This window comes from Hemicordylus capensis, chromosome 5 (assembly GCF_027244095.1).
Source record: "Hemicordylus capensis ecotype Gifberg chromosome 5, rHemCap1.1.pri, whole genome shotgun sequence".
Taxonomy (NCBI): Eukaryota; Metazoa; Chordata; class Lepidosauria; order Squamata; family Cordylidae; genus Hemicordylus; species Hemicordylus capensis.
In genome coordinates this window covers 62,626,414-62,644,748 of record NC_069661.1, presented here as the reverse complement: position 1 = coordinate 62,644,748, position 18,335 = coordinate 62,626,414, and positions in this window count along the sequence as shown.

The window sequence follows — 18,335 nt, the reverse complement described above, 5'->3', positions numbered from 1 at the left end:
GGAATACTCTGTCCCATGCAGTGGTGGGCTTTCTTTTGCTGGAGATGTCCAATAGAGGCTGGGCAGCCATCCATCAGGATGCTGCTGCAGCTTCCTGCACGGAGCAGGGGGTTGGGCTAGATTACCTCAAAGGCCCCTTCCAACTCTAATATTCTAAGGAATATATGGGAGATTACAAAAAGACCATTCACATATTCTGTTGTACGCAGATACCAGTCTCTGTACATGTGTATGGATTTTGATATGAACGACTACATGAGTTCATTTTAAAAATCTACATGGGGATGAGATACTTTGGAAATATAGAGTACAGATCATGTGCACTGCTGTAGATGATATGTGAACAATGTTGAACATATAGATCAATAATTACAATCTTCCAAATACAGATTGTAAATATGCTGAACATAATGTGTGAATAGAGCTACTATCTTCTAGGGAGGTGCACAAAGCATTTTGTGCACATCTGGAGGGGCAGAGAGCAGGCACTTTAAAAGGAAGAAGGCAGGTCTTACCTGGCCCTCCCTTGCTCCTCCGCCACCCCCGAGCGGTGCTGTTTGTATTCAGCAGCCGGGCTCTCTGCTTGCCCGGCTGCATCTTACTGGGAACAGGAAGTTCCTTGCAGCCTTTGGGCTGCATCAGGAAGGAAATGGCATCTGAGCATGTGCGGACGCCATCTTCAGTGTTCAGCAACACTGAAAATTGTGTTTGCACATGCTCACAATTCAGCTGGAGCAGCTTGAAGCATTTCAGCACCTCAAAATAGAACTGCCAAAACACTTCGAGTACATCCCTACTGCCTTCATGTACAATCAGCATGTTAAAAGACATAAATTATACTAAGGTTGCATAGGCTAACATGAAGCTCTGTCTTTCCGCTCCAGCTAAGCAATAGATGCAGAATAGCATAACAGCAAAAGTAGACATTTGGCTTTAAACATAGTTTTTTGTGATTATTATTATTATTATTATTTGTTGCATTACCAGTTATTTATTTGCTGCTTTTTAATAGCTGCTTTGAAAAGAGCTTTCAGAGTATACTCAATCCTATTTCCATATCCAGTGGCAATAACCTATAAGTAAAAAGGGATCTGGATTAAATCCTGGTCACTTTGCCAGGGTGGGTGGATGTGGTTGTGTTTGCGTTTGCAGACTATTTCACAAAAACATGGAATGCAGCTGTTGACTGACCTGCTGTGCAGATTTTATATTATGAGAGACTGGACGATGTAAAAGATCTACAAAATACTGATAATTGTTGTTGGCTCAAGCTAATGCTAGCTAAGAATTTATATGTAGCTTGCATTGATTCATTCTAGTGCTCCATCATTAGCAGGGTAATTAAATCCTCTTTGCACTAAATTATATGAGTTATGAATTCTTCTAGTACTCCCTTATAGGGTTTATTAACATAATGAGGAGAATTGTTTGTTGGTCTCCTATAATCAGTAATTTCAGAATAAATGGATGGGGATTGGATTCTTATCCTTTTTTGGTGATATGATATTATATATTACACCCTACCCTGCCAAGGCAAACAGGTGAGGTGAAGCATCATGGCAGCTCCAATGGACAACACCATTCAAAAGTAGACTGAGGCTGAGCCTTTAAATAACTCTAAGGTCAGGATAGGAACTCTAGTTCCAGGGTTCTTTCAGGCTTCTGCCTTCTTGGGATCAGACTCAGAGCTGCTACTCAGGACAGGAATCGTAACAAGTAACTTTTTATTAACAGATGTTCTGGTGTGGATATAACGCAGGGGCTCTTTCTTCTCACAAAGAAAAGATGTTTCTTCCATTTTGAATGAAGCTCGATCAGATGTTTCATTTCACCATCAGTTTATAGATCTATTGCTTTTTGAAACTGTTCTAGAGAACCACCATGAGGTTCCTTAAAAATGTACTAGCAGTTCCTCAATGATAAGATCAATAATGGAAGACATTAAGGCTACAACACCTGGGGCTTTTTAGTTTAGAAAAAAGATGATTGAGGGGAGCCATGATAGAGGTCCTTAAAATCGTGCATGATGTGAAGAGAGCTGATAGAGAGAAATTTTCTCCCTCTCTCATAGTAGTAGAGGTCATCCCATGAAACTAATTGCCAAGAAATTTAGGACCAACAAAAGGACACACTTTTTCACAAAATGCATAATCAACCTATGGAATTCTCTACCACAGGATGTGGTGACAGCCAACAGCCTGGATGACTTTAAGAGGGATTTAGATAAATTCATGGAGGACAGGTCTATCAGTGACTAGTAGTCTGAGGCTATAGGTCACCTCCAGCCTCAGAGGCAAGATGTCTCTAAATACCAGTTGCAGGGGAGTAACACCAGGAAAGATGGCATGCCCTAAACTCCTGCCTGTGGGCTTCCCAGAGACACGTGATGGACCACTGTGAAACAGGATGCTGGGACTAGATGATCCTTGGGCCTTATCCAGCAGGGCTTTTCTTGTGTTCTTATGTAACTTGCTAATCCAATTCTGGTGAGATATCAAGAATGTCAGTTTATTGGGAACCAACATGTACAAATAAATGCCAGCTAGGTAAGTGGCTTACCTGGCAAAAGCTATGCGAAAATGGTTCTCATACTGATCCCAGTGCTTTTCACCAGGATAGCCTGGGTTTTTAACCTGGGTTATAGTCCGGTAGAAAGGCACAAGTGCACCCTTTTACACCAGTGCATTGTGGAATGCCGGAGGACTTCCTCCTCTGGCTCCTGGCTCTGCCGCTCATTGTGGCACCACTTGTGTGCTGCGCGAGCTGCAAAGCCTATTGGAGAGGCTTGATCATATGTGGGGCGGCAAGGAGGAGCAGTCATGAAAACGGTCTTTATGCCTGATGGAATTGGGACAGTTGCCCCCCACGCCGCTAAATATGTCTGTTTGTTGTAAACCACCCAGAGACGTGAGTTTTGGGCAGTACAGAAGTGTGTTAAATAAATAAATAAATAAATATGTGTGCCAGATTAAGCTTTTCGAGGCAAATTTTCACCTACAGAATTCCTACCATGCAGCTTTTAAAATCCAAATATAAAACTCAAGGTTTATTCACACAGTACAAAAACAATGGCATCTGCACCACGTTCATCTCCATGGCAAACAATGCAGTGTCTGAAGGGGAGGGATGTACCACAATGCATGCAGGCAAAGGGGTGGTCAGACAGTGCAGAGGCTGTGGTGGGGCAGTCTCTGCACTAACTGCTTTCTGGCCAAAGCACTGGAGGATGAGTGACTCCAAGGTTTACTGGGCAGCCGATGTCCAGATGTGGCAGGATCTGGCCATGGTTGCTTTGGAACACCTGTCTTGCTCTCCAACCAGCATTCCGAGTGTGCAGATGTTCAGCAAGATGTGGTGACACCACACCACACCACAACATCTCCCCGTGTTCCTGGAAGTAAGCCTTCAACTACTGAGACACCTAAGCATCACATTCCAGAGTGAGTGCTTCCCTCACACAACTATCTGTGATAGCTGCAACCCAAACCTGTTCAGTTCTATATAACTATATTTTTCCTTAGTTCTCTACCACAGTTCCCTGCCTCTGTGCACTCTCATGTCAATGCTTTGCCTGCAGCGCCTGCCTGCCATCCTCTATGTGAACCTGTCTGCCTGCTGCTCTTCTACCACCACCACCACCACCAATCTCTTGCTTCTGTTTCCAGCCTCCACATGTGTTCAGCTCTTTCCCTAGTGACTCTAACAGCCAATCTTTGCTTTTTTAATTCTTGCTTTGCCAGTTTTCCTGTGCATTAGCTCAGCTATGTCCCTCAGTGCTGACCCAACTAGGACACCCATCCAGCACAGTTGCCTCTCTCACTACAGTCAAACATCTGCTTGCCCTCCTGGAAGCTTCTGCTTTTGTTCACCTTGACCCCATCAGTCTGATCCACGCAAAACAGAAATGTGTGGTGGGGAGCACCTCCTTCTGAGACACCCTGGCACATAACAGCTGCATCTTGGACAACAGCTACCAATGCCTCCAAGCATCCAAATAAAGCAAGGATCTAAGCATAGCAGAATTGTGAAAAGCAGAGAAGGTTTGTCTGCTTCTCTGAAACCCTGGCACTCCCGTATGAAATGGGAGTGGCATCAAGCCCTAAGAAGGTCCACCAACAAGCTCTAAGAAAGGTCTACCACACCTGAAATTTTTATCCACAATGACCTCTTTCAGAAAGGTAGAGCAGCACTGGAGTCACCTGCACAGAGCATGAGAGAGACTCCTAGCCTCAACTAGTTCTCTGCTGCTTCCACCTTCATGGGTGCTGCATTATAACATCAGAAACTTAAAAAAAAAAACATACATAACTATTCTTGCAGAGGGTATGACTGAGTTTAATGATCAAGGGGGAGGGGCTGTGGGCCAAGGGCCCAGATCTTTTAAATATTCAGCATAACCCTGGAGATTTCATTGATTGCCCATTACTTTCAATGTAATGAGAATGGGCTATAATGCAATGGGCTATAATGATGCATTGAACTCTTTGATTTGGGCTGGTACAATGAATGATTCAATAATTGTTTGCATCAGGTCCAATCCAATCGTTTTGTCCATGCACAGCCCTACCATGATGTTATTTTGTAGAAGTGATGTCTTGAGAATTCACATATTGGGCACCTCATACTATCCTCCAGTCCAATTATCCCTAGTCCATACCCATTAGTAGATTGGGGTCCCATATTTCTCTCAGGCATCCTGCCCAAGGCTGCCTTCATTCTATATCAGTGGAGTCCATCAAACAACCTTTTGCAACCAAAAGGTCAAAAGTTGTCAGTGATCAGGGAGTAATATTTCTTCAGTGCCCTGCTCTCTAGTCCTCCCCTCCCATGCTATCTATCCTTCCAGCCCAGTTTCTCCATTTCTCCAATATCCCTTACTCACTACAGGAGCACCGTTTATAATTTTCCTCATCTCTAGTTTTGAGCTGCTTCTTAGATAGCTGACAAAATCAAGTCTGAAAAGCTCATAACATCAGAAAGTTAGCTGGGGTTTTTTTTACCCTCAGTGCACTTTGAGAAGAATTTCAATACAAAAGGAAATGTCATAATACATTAGTCATTCCCTTCCAAATTATTACTGCCCCTCCCTGACCTTCTAAACCCTTAATCTGGCCTCATCTCACTTTATATCACAGTGTGTGAGATTGTGTTCAGATCACAGTCTTTCAAGCCATTATTCAGAGATAGTTCAATTGATGTAAGTGTTACTAATCCTGATTAAGTAGCTTGAAGAGTGCAGCCCTAGGCATATCAAGTGGATGAAAAAATATTGTATCATTTTATTTTAAAGCTGTAACACATTTTCTGAAAATATCTTACACTGGATAACTTTTTCTAACTCATAATTTCTCCCAGTTATTCGGAGATTTTTAAAAATCAACTCACAATATGTGATCCTGGAGAATAATCTGAAAGTGAAACAATGCTGGGTTGTTTAATTTGAATAACTCACATATTAATGATATAGATAGAAGTCATTGAAATACCTCCTAAATATTTTGAGAAAATCATAAAATGTTCTGTCTTAAAATAGTTTAAGAGCTGTCATCCTGATACAGAACATCATGGGTATACTTAGTCCATACAGAGCCTAATCCCATGATCGGTCAGAAACGGGCTAAGAGAGCCCAGCCTGCTTTTGGGCGATCGTGTGCTGCAATGGGAGCTGCACAGCTCCCGGCAGCTAGCCTTATTAAATCCCCTCCCCTTAAACGAGGTCAATGGAGCGATCACTCCATTAACCTTGTTTTTTTGCTTGAAATCAGCTAAAAGTAGAAGAGCTCCACGTGTGTATTGGAGCCCCTATGCCTAAGTAATTGCTGGATGGGGCAAGATAATTTTACATTTTCCTCAGTTTATGTGTAATATAACTACAGTGGCTACTAGCATTTCTCATGAGGAAGCCCATTAATTTTAAAAGGGCTTAATTATGACTAGCTATGTTCTGGAGAAAGAGTAGGGGTGTGTATGGGCCGATTTGGTTGCGAACCGGTCTGCTGCGAACTAGGCCAGTTTGAGTGGTTTGATTGCAAACTGGTTCGAGCTGGTTCATTGACCCAACTGGCCCAGCCAGTTGTCTCTACCAAACCAGTTTGTGTACCTGCAGTTTGGTCCAGATTAGGTCAGTGCACACCAACTGTGCCAACCAGTCCATGCACACCCCTATCAAAGAACATATATTTTGTAATGCCTCTTGAGATCATTAGACTGAAAATCATCCAAATCTTCATAAGCCCCTAGTAGTTTGTAGCAGGATATGTTCAGTTGCAGCTCACAGATTATAGAACTCTCTCCCCTTTAAAGCCTGCTTGACTCCATCACTGATGGTCTTTCGCTACTTTTCTAAGATATTTTTGTTTCACTTACATTTTAGTTAGTTTGAGTTTCTCTCCTTGGTTGTGTTTTGATTCTCTGCTGTCTGTCTTTTAGGCTGCAATTCTACACACTTACATAGAAGTAGGCCCCACTGCATTCAGTGGGACTTATTTCTGAGTAAGAATGCATACCATTGGGTGCTAATCCTTAGTTTTAATTGTTGTTTGTTTAAAATTGTTCCGATTGGAGGACATCCTGATTAAATTACTTGACAGAAGTCCTATTGAAATTAAGGTGTCCTACTGAAATTAAGTAGTCCTCCTATACAGTAACTCCTGAGTTACTATTCAGTAACTTGGTCTGGATGTCAGCCATTAAAAATATTATTGTATTTATTGTTAGCACCCCCGCTAACTTGGCAAAGAGGCACATTTTAACGTGGGAGAGGAGAGCTGGTCTTGTGGTAGCAAACATGACTTGTTCCCATAGCTAAGCAGGGTCTGCCCTGGTTGCATATGAATGGGAGACTTGATGTGTGAGCACTGCAAGATATTCCCCTCAGGGGATGAAGCCGCTCTGGGAAGAGCATAGGGTTTCAAGTTCCCTCCCTGGCTTCTCCAAGATAGGGCTGAGAGAGATTCCTGCCTGCAACCTTGGAGAAGCCGCTGCCAGTCTGTGAAGATAACACTGAGCTAGATAGACCAATGGTCTGACTCAGTATATGGCAGTTTCCTATGTTCCTATGTGGTGATTCTCTTTATTTAGCAGTGGGAGAGTAACTGGCCCTATCCACTCCCAGCACAGTACCTCCAGTGACTGTTGCTGGTGTCTGTCTTATGTTTCTTTTGAGATTGTGAGCCCTTTGGGGACAGAGATCCATCTTATTTATTTATTTATTTATTTATTTATTTATTTATTTATTTATTTATTTATTTATTTATTTATTTATTTATTATTCCTCTGTGTAAACCGCCCTGAGCCATTTTTGGAAGGGTGGTATAAAAATGGAATACTACTACTACTACTACTACTAATAATAATAATAATAATAATAATCAATGGTGAGACACTTGGACAGGTTAGCATTAGAAGAGGCATTTTCCAAGGGGACTCACTATCCCCTCTGTTGTTTGTAATCGACATGACCCCACTTTCACAAATACTAAACAAAACAGGCCTTGGATACCAAACATCTAAAACATCAAGTAAATAAACCATCTGCTGTACATGGACGATCTGAAGTTCTATGGAAAGTCCCAGTCAGAAATAGAATCACTGCTAAACACTGTCCGTATATTCAGTAGCAATATAGCAATGGAGTTTGGACTAGACAAGTGTGCTGCATTAATAATGAACGGAGGGAAAATAAGAAAAACAGAAGGAATAGAACTGCCCAATGGAAGCAACATCAAGAACCTGGAAGAAAAAGAACATTACAAATACTTGGGCATTCTCCAGACTGATAACATCGCACACACTGAAGTTAAAAGAAAAATTGGAAGTGAATACATCAGGAGAGTTAGAAAAATCCTCAATTCCAAACTCAATGGCGGGAACACCATACAAGCCATAAACACCTGGGCTATACCTGTTATCAGATTCACTGCATGAATAATAGACTGGACCCAGGCAGAGCTAGAGACGCTAAATCGTAAGACCAGGAAAATCATAACCATCAATCATGCTCTGCACCCCCACAGTGATGTAGATAGGCTATACCTCCCTCACAGCTCAGGTGGAAGAGGAATGCTGCAAGTCCATCAAACAGTAGAGGAGGAGAAAAGAGGCCTTGCAGAATATATAAAGGACAGTGAAGAAGATGCACTTAAAATGGTCAATAACGCGAAACTATTGAACACCAATGAAACAAAGCAGGCCTACAAGAAAGAGCAAGTCAAGAACCGAGCAGAAAAATGGAAAAATAAGCCACTGCATGGTCAATATTTGCACAATATAAGTGGAAAATCAGACATCACCAAGACCTGGCAGTGGCTTAAGAATGGCAACTTGAAGAAAGAAACAGAGGGTTTAATACTGGCTGCATAAGAACAGGCACTAAGAACAAATGCAATAAGAGCAAAAGTCGAAAAGTTAACAACAAACAGCAAGTACCGCCTTTGTAAAGAAGCAGATGAAACGGTGGACCACCTAATCAGCTGTTGTAAAATGATCGCACAGACTGACTACAAACAAAGCATGACAAGGTAGCAGGGATGATACACTGGAACATCTGCAAAAAAAATACAAGCTACCTGTAGCCAAAAATTGGTGGGACCATAAAATTGAAAAAGTTGAAGAAAACGAAGATGTAAAAATATTATGGGACTTCCGACTACAAACAGACAAACATCTGCCACACAATACACCAGATATCACTGTAGTCGAGAAGAAAGAAAAACAAGTCAAAATAATCGACATAGCAATATCAGGGGATAGCAGGATAGAAGAAAAAGAAATAGAAAAAAATCACCAAATACAAAGATCTACAAATTGAAATTGAAAGGCTGTGGCAGAAAAAGACCAAAATAATCCCAGTGGTAATTGGCGCCCTGCGTGCAGTTCCAAAAGACCTTGAAGAGCACCTCAACACCATAGGGGCCACAGAAATCACCATCAGCCAATTACAAAAAGCAGCTTTACTGGGAACAGCCTATATTCTGCGACAATATCTATAACAACAGCAACAACATTGACAATAAAATTCAGCCATCCCAGGTCCTTGGGAAGGACTCAATGTCTGGATAAAACAAACCAGTCAATAACACCTGTCTGACTGTGTAAATAAATAAATAAATAAATAAATAAATGATAATAATATTGAATTTGACTTTTTGTAAGCCACCTTGGGGTGGGCCTTTTGAGGATGGAAAGAGGAAATATAGATGCTCTAAAAATAGATGAAATGCTGGATAGAGGAGGTAATATTAAAAAATAATTTAACTGAATCATTGTTCAAACACTTCAGGCTATCTGTTGTAAACCCCCATGGGAAGCAGGGAGATACATATTTTTATTTACACACACTAATTAATTAAGTGAAAGAAGGTTTCCATTAACACTAGTTTTTGTCACAATAGATACTTCAATTATTTTATGAAACATTTCAGAAGTGATAACATGATGTGGGAAAAGCCTCCTGAGAACGAAACATGCTTAGCTTTTCATGCCCTTCAGTGATAAGTGTGCAGGAGTGTTTCCTTCATTCCCCTGCAGAATATATAAGCAACATTTGTGTGCCTCTCTTACTTTAATTCACTCCATTCCTTGAGACTGGGAAATATCCCATGGAGATATAAGAAATTAGAAAATGAACAGAAACTAAAACTAAGAACATATGGAATTGAGAGGAGAGGCTGAGGCTTTCCTCCTTCCTCTATATTGCCTACAACACTCACTGTTGGTAATACACGCCAACACTCCATATGACATTTCCTTTCATCTCCAACAGACTCTGGAAAGCAATATGTACTCCAACTTAAACACACTCTCTCATGCCAAACTTTAATGGCGACCTCAGCAGTGTTCAGGAAGAGTGACTTTCCAAACCAATGGAGTGCGTCAGAACCAGATGTGCTAATCTGCTGATACAAGAGAGTTTAAAGCTGCTGTGAAGACGTTGGGTGAGATTCTAATGTGTGCAAAAGTGGCCTGAATGCCTTGTCTCACCCAAATAATCCCTGTGGAAAGGAAGACACCTTCCTTTTTCTCCGTTTTCACCCTACGTTAAAAAGCAAATGGGGCTAACAGTAACTTGATATCCCCTGCAGTTTTTCATACAATTAAGAAAGTAAGAACATAATAATAGCCAGCTGGATTAGGCCCAAGGCCTATCTAGTCCAGTAGATTTCACACAGTGGCTCACCAGATGCCCCTAAAAAGCCCACAGGCAAGAGCTGAGGGCACACCCTCTCTCTTGCTGTTGCTCCCCTGCATCTTGCCTCTTAGGTTGGAGGTGGCCTATAGCCCTCAGACTAGTAGCCACTGATAACTTGTCCTCCATGAATTTATCTAAGCCCCTCTTAGAATTTATCTAAGCCCTGGCTATCCAGGCTAGTGGCTATCACCACATCTTGAGGCAGATAATTCCATAGGTTAATTATGCATTGTGTTAAAAAGTACATCCTTTTCTCAATCCTAAATTTCTTGGCATTCAGTTTCATGGGATGACTTCTGGTTCTAGAGCTGAGAGAGGGAGAAAGTTCTCTCAATCCACTCTCTCCAAATCATGCATAATTTAGACCTCTGTCATCTCCCCACTCAGTAGTCTTTTTTTTTCTAAACTGAATAGAAAGCACATAGAAAGCTGCCCTATACAGGGGTCAGGCCATTGATCCATTTAGCTCAGTATTGTCTACCCTAACTGGAAGTGTCCAAGTTTTCAGACAGGAGTCTCTCCCAGCTCTACCTTGAGATGCCAGGGATCAAACCCTGGACCTTCTGCATGCCGAGTAGATGCTCTTCTACTGAGCTATGGCCCCATCCTCCATAATGGGTGTAACTGTGGCAGTGCTGCTTGCACAATCAGATCCTCAACAGCATCGGGGCTGCCTTATGCACCTGCAGCAGCCCCAATGTGGTTTGTAGCATTGGCAAGATGCTACACATCTTATTGGCCACTTAAGCCTATTTCAGTGGGTTTATGAACATTTATGTCTATGTTGGATTGAGGCCATTCTCTGGATCCTGCAAGACATAGGTATCATGCAGTTGGAGGAACATTACACAGTGGATACAATGCACTTTGAGGACACATTGGCTAATCATCTGGAAAGGTTCTCAGATACATTGCTGGGCAGACCCTGAGTCATTTGTGGGGTTTGTTGTTTCTTTTTTGTTTCTTTGTGAGGGAGTCTGGACTCTCTTCTACCCCCGTCAAATTTAACTCTTCCAGTTCTGCCTTATTTTTCTTCAGCCTGCCTTTTCTAATCAGTTGTATTAGCTGCTTCCTCACTTGGGAGAGAATAGAGTTTTATCTTTTCTTTTGATTCTGAGTGGAACATAGGAACATAGGAAGCTGCCATATACTAAGTCAGACCATTGGTCTATCTAGCTCAGTATTGTCTTCACAGACTGGCAGTGGCTTCTCCAAAGTTGCAGGCAGGAATCTCTCTCAGCCCTACCTTGGGGAAGTCAGGGAGGAAACTTGAAACCTTCTGCTCTTCCCAGAGTGGCTCCATCCCCTGAGGGGAATATCTTACAGTGCTCACACTTCTAGTCTTCCATTCATATGCAACCAGGGCAGACCCCACTTAGTTAAGGGGGCAAGTCATGCTTGTTACCACAAAACCAGCTCTCCTCTCCTCCCTCCCGTATCGTCTCCTCTCCTCCTCTCCTTCAGTGAATGTGTCTGAAGCACTAGGAATGCCTCCCGTTGGCCCACATGCTGTCCTGGTGATGTTACATGAGAAATGAGTTAATTTCCCTGAGGCATACAGTTCAAATGTGATCTCAGGATTTCTCTACAAGCTGCAAATATGAGGGATTCTAAAACAGAACCTGGTTCCCTACATCAAGTTTCCAGTTCTGTGGAATGCCCAGGCAACAGCTGGATTACAAGTCTTTTTTGAATAGATACAGACCATAAGCCAGCTGCACAGGAGTGATTTCCAATGTATATGAGTAATTCCTTACCATCACAGAAGTGTATTTACAACTAGCATTTCCATCTAATTTATTGCTTTCTTGGGAGGAAATGGCCTTGTATTATTCTAAAGGGAAACATATAGACTGCTGACAAATTAAGAGGTCTGTTATTAAGGATGTTTGCTCCAAATATATTGTCCAATGTACTCATGACATCATTGTCTTGATATGTTTCCACATTCCAATGATTATTTCAAGACAATAGCCATGTAAGAAACAAAACCACACACATACATCTTCCCCAATTTTTCCTTAAATGTACATATTATATATTTTCAACTGTTTACATTTTATTTTTCTACTTTGCATGCCCATAACTATCTATACAGGCCACCAAGGTGATCACCCACACAGGTTCACTGGAATGAATGGGAGTTGTCTAGGACCACAGATGTATTTTGGTATAGTTCTCAATTCATTTCATTTTCTTTGTGAATTGTAGAGGAAAGTTTAAAAAAGAATTGTGTCTTAAATTCACATTTCTATTCGATGTCTAGGGCTACTTAAAAATTACATTTGCAAGAACTAGGTCTAGAAATGCGAACTGACAAGAGACAGAACACGTAACAAGGAATTGTCCATTTTGCTTATGTTTCTACATGTTCTCATACCAAGTAATTACAACAAACCCATGTCATTTAGTGTTCAGAGAAAAGGTCAGAGAATGTGATGAGATCAGAGGGTAAGGTCAGTTTCACATGCAGTAAAATGAAGCAGTTGCTTCAGGCAGGAGATTCACACCAAACCAGTTTTCTGCCTTTGCCATCCATCTTTGGCGTCACTTAGAAAAAAATGAGGTGGGTTTCGTATGACTGCTAACTTGTGACGCAAATAACGATCAGCACCATACAGTCAGCACTGTCAGAAAGTATGACATGCAGAGAGGCTTGATCTCAAGCGCATCTTGTTTTAGAAATAAATTGCAGCAAGCCTCCCAATCCTAGGCATGTGTTATCCTCAGGGGTGGCTCCTTCATGAGGCAGAGTGAGGCAGTCACCTCAGAGAGCAAGCAAATTAATGACTCTCCATGCAATTTGAACCACCATAAGGTATGTTTTAAGTGGCCACCATGGGGCAAATTTGCACTTGAATCCAACCTCTCTAACTCTCCACTTCCTAGCATCCCTGTACTATCTAATTGCCTTTTGCTACATAGTGGCAAAATTAGTGTTACCTAATTGTTTTTTGCCACATACTGGTACAGTGGGCCAGACATTCCTTTGGATGATCAGACTGTTTGTTAATGGCCAAGGAGAGGTGACTGAAGTTTCCTTAATGGGAACAAATGCCTGGAGATGTCCTGAGATCTCTTCAACATGTTTGGAATGATGAAAGCTACTAGAGCTTGGAGAAGGTGACCCCTCCAGGAATGCAGACAGAGGGAAAGCCTGAGGAGCAACTCAGGAAAGGAAAGTCCTGGGTGGAGGGATAGGGGTTATAGGTTTGGGGGGGGGGGGAAGTTCAGTAAAATGCTTAGGAGATTATCTGCACCCATGGACCGCTTCCCATATTAAGGGAAGGGTCTGGTATAAGAGGGGGCTGGCTGGCTGTGTGTGTGTGTGTGTGTGTGTGTGTGTGTGTGTGTGTGTGTGTGTGTGTGTGTGATCAGTTTAGATCACTCAGCCAACTAAGAGTATATATGAGAGTGCATGTGTGCTGAAGGTACCTTGTAGTGCAGGCCTCTCTCTGGGGATCTGATGTGACAACTGCCTTAGAGGAATGTATATACTGCTTTCCTCAACTTATGCTCTACATATATAAATAAACCACATATTACAAAAACACCATAAGGAAGCCAAATCCCTAGGGATGTGCACAATATGCTTCGTGCACATCCCAGGGAGCAGTACCTTTTAAAAGGAGGCAGGCAGGTCCTACCTGCTCCTCCCGTGAGCTGCTACCGCCCCCCACCCCAGCGCTGCCGTGCTTCAAAGTTACCTTAAAGGCAGCAGCCGTGCTGCTGTCCTCTTTAAGATGTTGTGCCGTGTTGATGGAATGCTGCTCCCAGCAGCCCTTGTGCAGCATCGTTATGTAAAGAGTATCAGCACATGCATTGATGCCATTTGCGTGTTGACGCTGCGTGAGAACTGCTGGGAGCAGCATCCCATTGGCACAACACAGCATTTTAAAAACACTGCAGTACAGCTGCTTCTTATAAAGTAACGTTGAAGCACGACAGCACTGCAGTGGGGCAGCGGGGCGGGGGGGGGCAGCAGCAGTTCACGGGAGGAGCAGAGAGGTTCTGCCTGCCTCCTTTTCAAGGCACCACTCGCCTCATGCGGAAACGTTTCAGCTGCAGGTGCAGGAGCCTGAATAATTTTGGCACCTTTCCAAAGAGGTTCCAAAATGATTGGGGCACATGCAGGTAGTGATGACCTGAAATCCAGGTAGTGGTGACCTGAAACGTCTCGCCTCTTGGGACAGTGGGAACCATGTAGCCCTCCCCCAATTTTTTTTAAAATTTTTTTGCACTGATTGTGTTTTCTCCAATTAATTCATTCTAATCAGTTTCTATTTGGCTTATTGCTAAGTACTCTTATTCCTCTTTCTGCCCCAAAGCCCTTGAAAAATGCTTATCAAATCATCCTGCATAATCATATGCCCCACGATTAGTATATATATATGCATGCCCATATACAATATAAAATATTATGTTAGGTTTGAAGTAGTAAGCAATCAGAATAAGGAGAGCACATAAATTAATTGAAAACCTACAGGGCAAGGTGTTGGGAACTGGTTGTTGTACAGTAAGCAAGAAATGCTGTGTGTGTGGTATATGAAAGTATTATATACATTCCTCAGCGTAAGGCTCAAAGCTCCTTTCTCAAGATTATTTGTAGAAAGCTCCCACTAAACACTAAAGCATTTTAAGTGTCAAGGACTTTGGAGCAATTTGAAAATAAAACTTCTCATTGTCAGCTAAAGAGAATAAACTGCTTTATACTGAATGTGGTTTATGTGGATGTGAAGAAATACTGGAGGTGGGGGAATTTGAGACCACTCCCTTGTCATGGACAGATCATCATCTGGTGGGGTTTAGTTTGACTGCTCCGTCTGCCCTCTGCAGGGGTGGTGGGCCGATTAAGATGGTCCGCCCCCGGAGGCTTATGGATCCACTTGGATTCCAGATGGCCCTCGGGGAGTTTCCAGTGTCCAGAGCTGGTGACCCTGTCGAGGCCCTGGTTGATCTCTGGAATGGAGAGATGGCCCGGGCTGTTGACACGGTTGCTCCTAAACGCCATCTCCGGCTTGGTGGAGCCCGATCTGCTCCTTGGTTTTCCTCAGAGCTTAGGGCGATGAAGCAACTCGGGCGACGGCTGGAATGACGCTGGAGGAAGAGTCGTCACAAATCCGACCGAATACGGGCTAGAGCCCATTTTAGGGACTACTCCGTGGTGGTGGGGGCGGCGAAGAAATGCTTTTTCTCCGCCTCCATTGCATCTGCTCAGTGCAGACAAACAGAGCTGTTTCGTGTGGTAAAAACCTTGCTCCACACATCCCCCCAGACAATTGGGGAGGAGTCATCTACAGCTCTTTGTGATCAGTTTGCCTGTCACTTTGCAGATAAAGTCGCTCGCATCCGTGCTGACCTGGACTCCAGAGTTTTGGCAGTTCCAGCAGACGTGCCTCTGGTACCATCTGGTCCCGTTGTGTTGGATTCTTTTCGGTTGGTGCGGCCTGAGGATGTGGACAAGATCCTGGGCAGTGTGTGGGCGACTTCGTGCGCTCTTGACCCTTGTCCTTCATGGCTAATAAAAGCTGCCAGGGAGGGCACAGGCAGATGGCTGGAGGTGATCATTAATGCTTCATTAAGGGAGGGCAGGATGCCATCGTGCCTCAAGGAGGCAGTGTTAAGACCACTATTAAAAAAGCCCTCCCTTGATCCCTCCAACCTGGATAACTATAGACCTGTGTCTAACCTTCCCTTTTGGGGCAAGGTGATGGAGCGTGTGGTGGTGTCCCAGCTGCAGAGGGTCTTGGATGATATGGATTATCTGGACCCTTTTCAATCTGGCTTCCGCCCCGGGTATGGGACTGAGACTGCCTTGGTCACTCTAGTGGATGACCTACGCCGGGAACTAGACAGGGGGAGTGCGTCCCTGTTGGTTCTGCTGGACCTCTCGGCGGTGACCATGGTATCATTCTGGGCCGCCTCTTGAGTATGGGAATCGGAGGCAATGTGTTGCAGTGGTTCCGGTCCTTTCTTGGGGGGAGGGTCCAGAAGGTGGTGCTGGGGGACAACTGCTCGGCCCCGTGGCCGTTGGCCTGTGGGGTCCTGCAGGGATCGGTCTTGTCCCCCATGCTGTTTAACATCTACATGAAGCCGCTGGGAGAGGTCATCCGGGGATTTGGACTGAGTTGTCAGCAATATGCAGATGACACTCAGCTCTATCTCTCCTTGTCATCTGATCCTAGGGAGGCGGTGGATGTCCTGAATCGGGGGCTGGAGGCTGTGATGGGTTGGATGTGAACTAACAAACTGAAATTGAATCCGGAGGTACTGTTGGTCAGTAGGAGAGCCAATCGGGATGAGGAGATTTTACCGGTTCTGGATGGAGTTGCACTCCCCTTGAAGGAGCAAGTACGCAGCTTTGGGGTACTACTGGACCCGGCTCTGCTTTTGGAAGCTCAGGTGGAGGCGGTGGCCAGGGGTGCCTTTGCACGGCTTCAGCTAGTGTGCCAGCTGCGTCCCTTTCTCAAGAAGGCAGATCTGGCCACGGTTACCCATGCCTTAGTCACGTCGCAGCTGGATTACTGTAACGCGCTCTACGTGGGGCTGCCCTTGAAGAATATCCGGAAACTGTAGCTAGTGCAAAACGTGGCAGCGAGGGTTTTATCCGGAGTTGCCCGTTGGGAACACATCACCCCCATTTTGAAAGAGTTGCACTGGCTGCCGGTTCGTTTCCGGGTCCAATTCAAGGTGCTGGTTTTGACCTTTAGAGCCCTTAACGGTTTGGGCCCGGGGTATTTGAGGGACCACCTGCTCTCAAGGGTTGCTGCCCGCTTGACGAGGACATCTGAGGGGGCCCTGCTCCGGGTGCCGACAATGAAGGAGGCCCGGCTGTCGTGAACTCGGGACAGGGCCTTCTCTGTTGCTGCTCCTAGACTCTGGAATGCTCTCCCAGTGGCCATTCATTCCTCGGATTCCATCACGGCTTTTAGAAAGCTTGTAAAGACTTGGCTTTTTACCCAGGCTTTTACATAATCGTTTTTACTGCTGCTTCTGTGTGTTTTTACCTGTTGTATTGTTTTTATGCCTGTTTTTATGTTTTTATATTTTTTAGCTTGATGTTTTTATTGCCTTTTTATTGTATGTTTTAACTTTTGTAAACCGCCTTGGGGTTGTCTTTTAACGAAAGGCAGTATGTAAATGCAAAAATAAATAAATAAATAAATAAATAAATAAATAAATAAATAAATAAATAATCTTAAACTGAGAATGCAGCTCTTAATTGTACATCTTTAAATGAACATAGTTATAGATAGAGGCCCCGTTCAGACATAGTGTGAAACCTCGAGTAGACAAAGGTGTGGTTAATCTGTGGAGCCAGGAATCATGCTGCAGACAATTGACTAACTGCAGCTTAGCAACCTCCGGCTTCTGTGCAGAGGAACTTCTCCCTCTCCCTAGTCCACCCAGGCTGCTCCCTAGCAAGCTCCATTCCACTCACATTGCCAAACTGTGGGCAAAGCATCAGCACGCTAGTGAAGCTGCAATCACTGGCCGCAATGCTAAAGGGTGCTTGCTCGGAATGATCGTGCCTCTTTAGTAGTGTCTGCCTGCCCTCGGCAGGGCAAAGACATTTTAACTCTTTCCTCACACCGCTTGCACCACTGTCTTCCGCATTTGGAGAGGGAGAGTGTCGTGGCCTCCCACTCCCCTCCCCTGAAAAGAGATTATTTGGCCCCTCTCTTTCCACTTGTACTCGTTAAAGATAGACTGCACACACATTCCCTCTACTTTTTCCTCATATTTTCGCAGAGCAAGTTTGTGACCAGCAATGGCCATTTGTGACACACACATACCAGCCCATTATCCAGCAGATATGTCAGGAGATGAGTGACCTCCCCCTCTCAATTTCTCCAGGAATATCTATTTCTTTCCTTCCCCTAGACCCCATCCCTATCCCACGTATGAGCACTTATGTATGGATGCATAGGATGAGACTTCTAGAAACAGCTTCAGATTACTTGAGATCTGCCCCTTTGACTTTTGGTAGAATTGTTCTGGGTTTTTTGTTCAAGTTGGCAGGGGAAGTGTGGCCCAGCCCCTTCCTTTGAGTGTGAGCATGCTTGGTCTTGGCTGAACCGCATGAGAAGAACCATCCATCTAGAGTAGGATTGAATCATACAAGAGATTCTTCTTGTGTGACAAA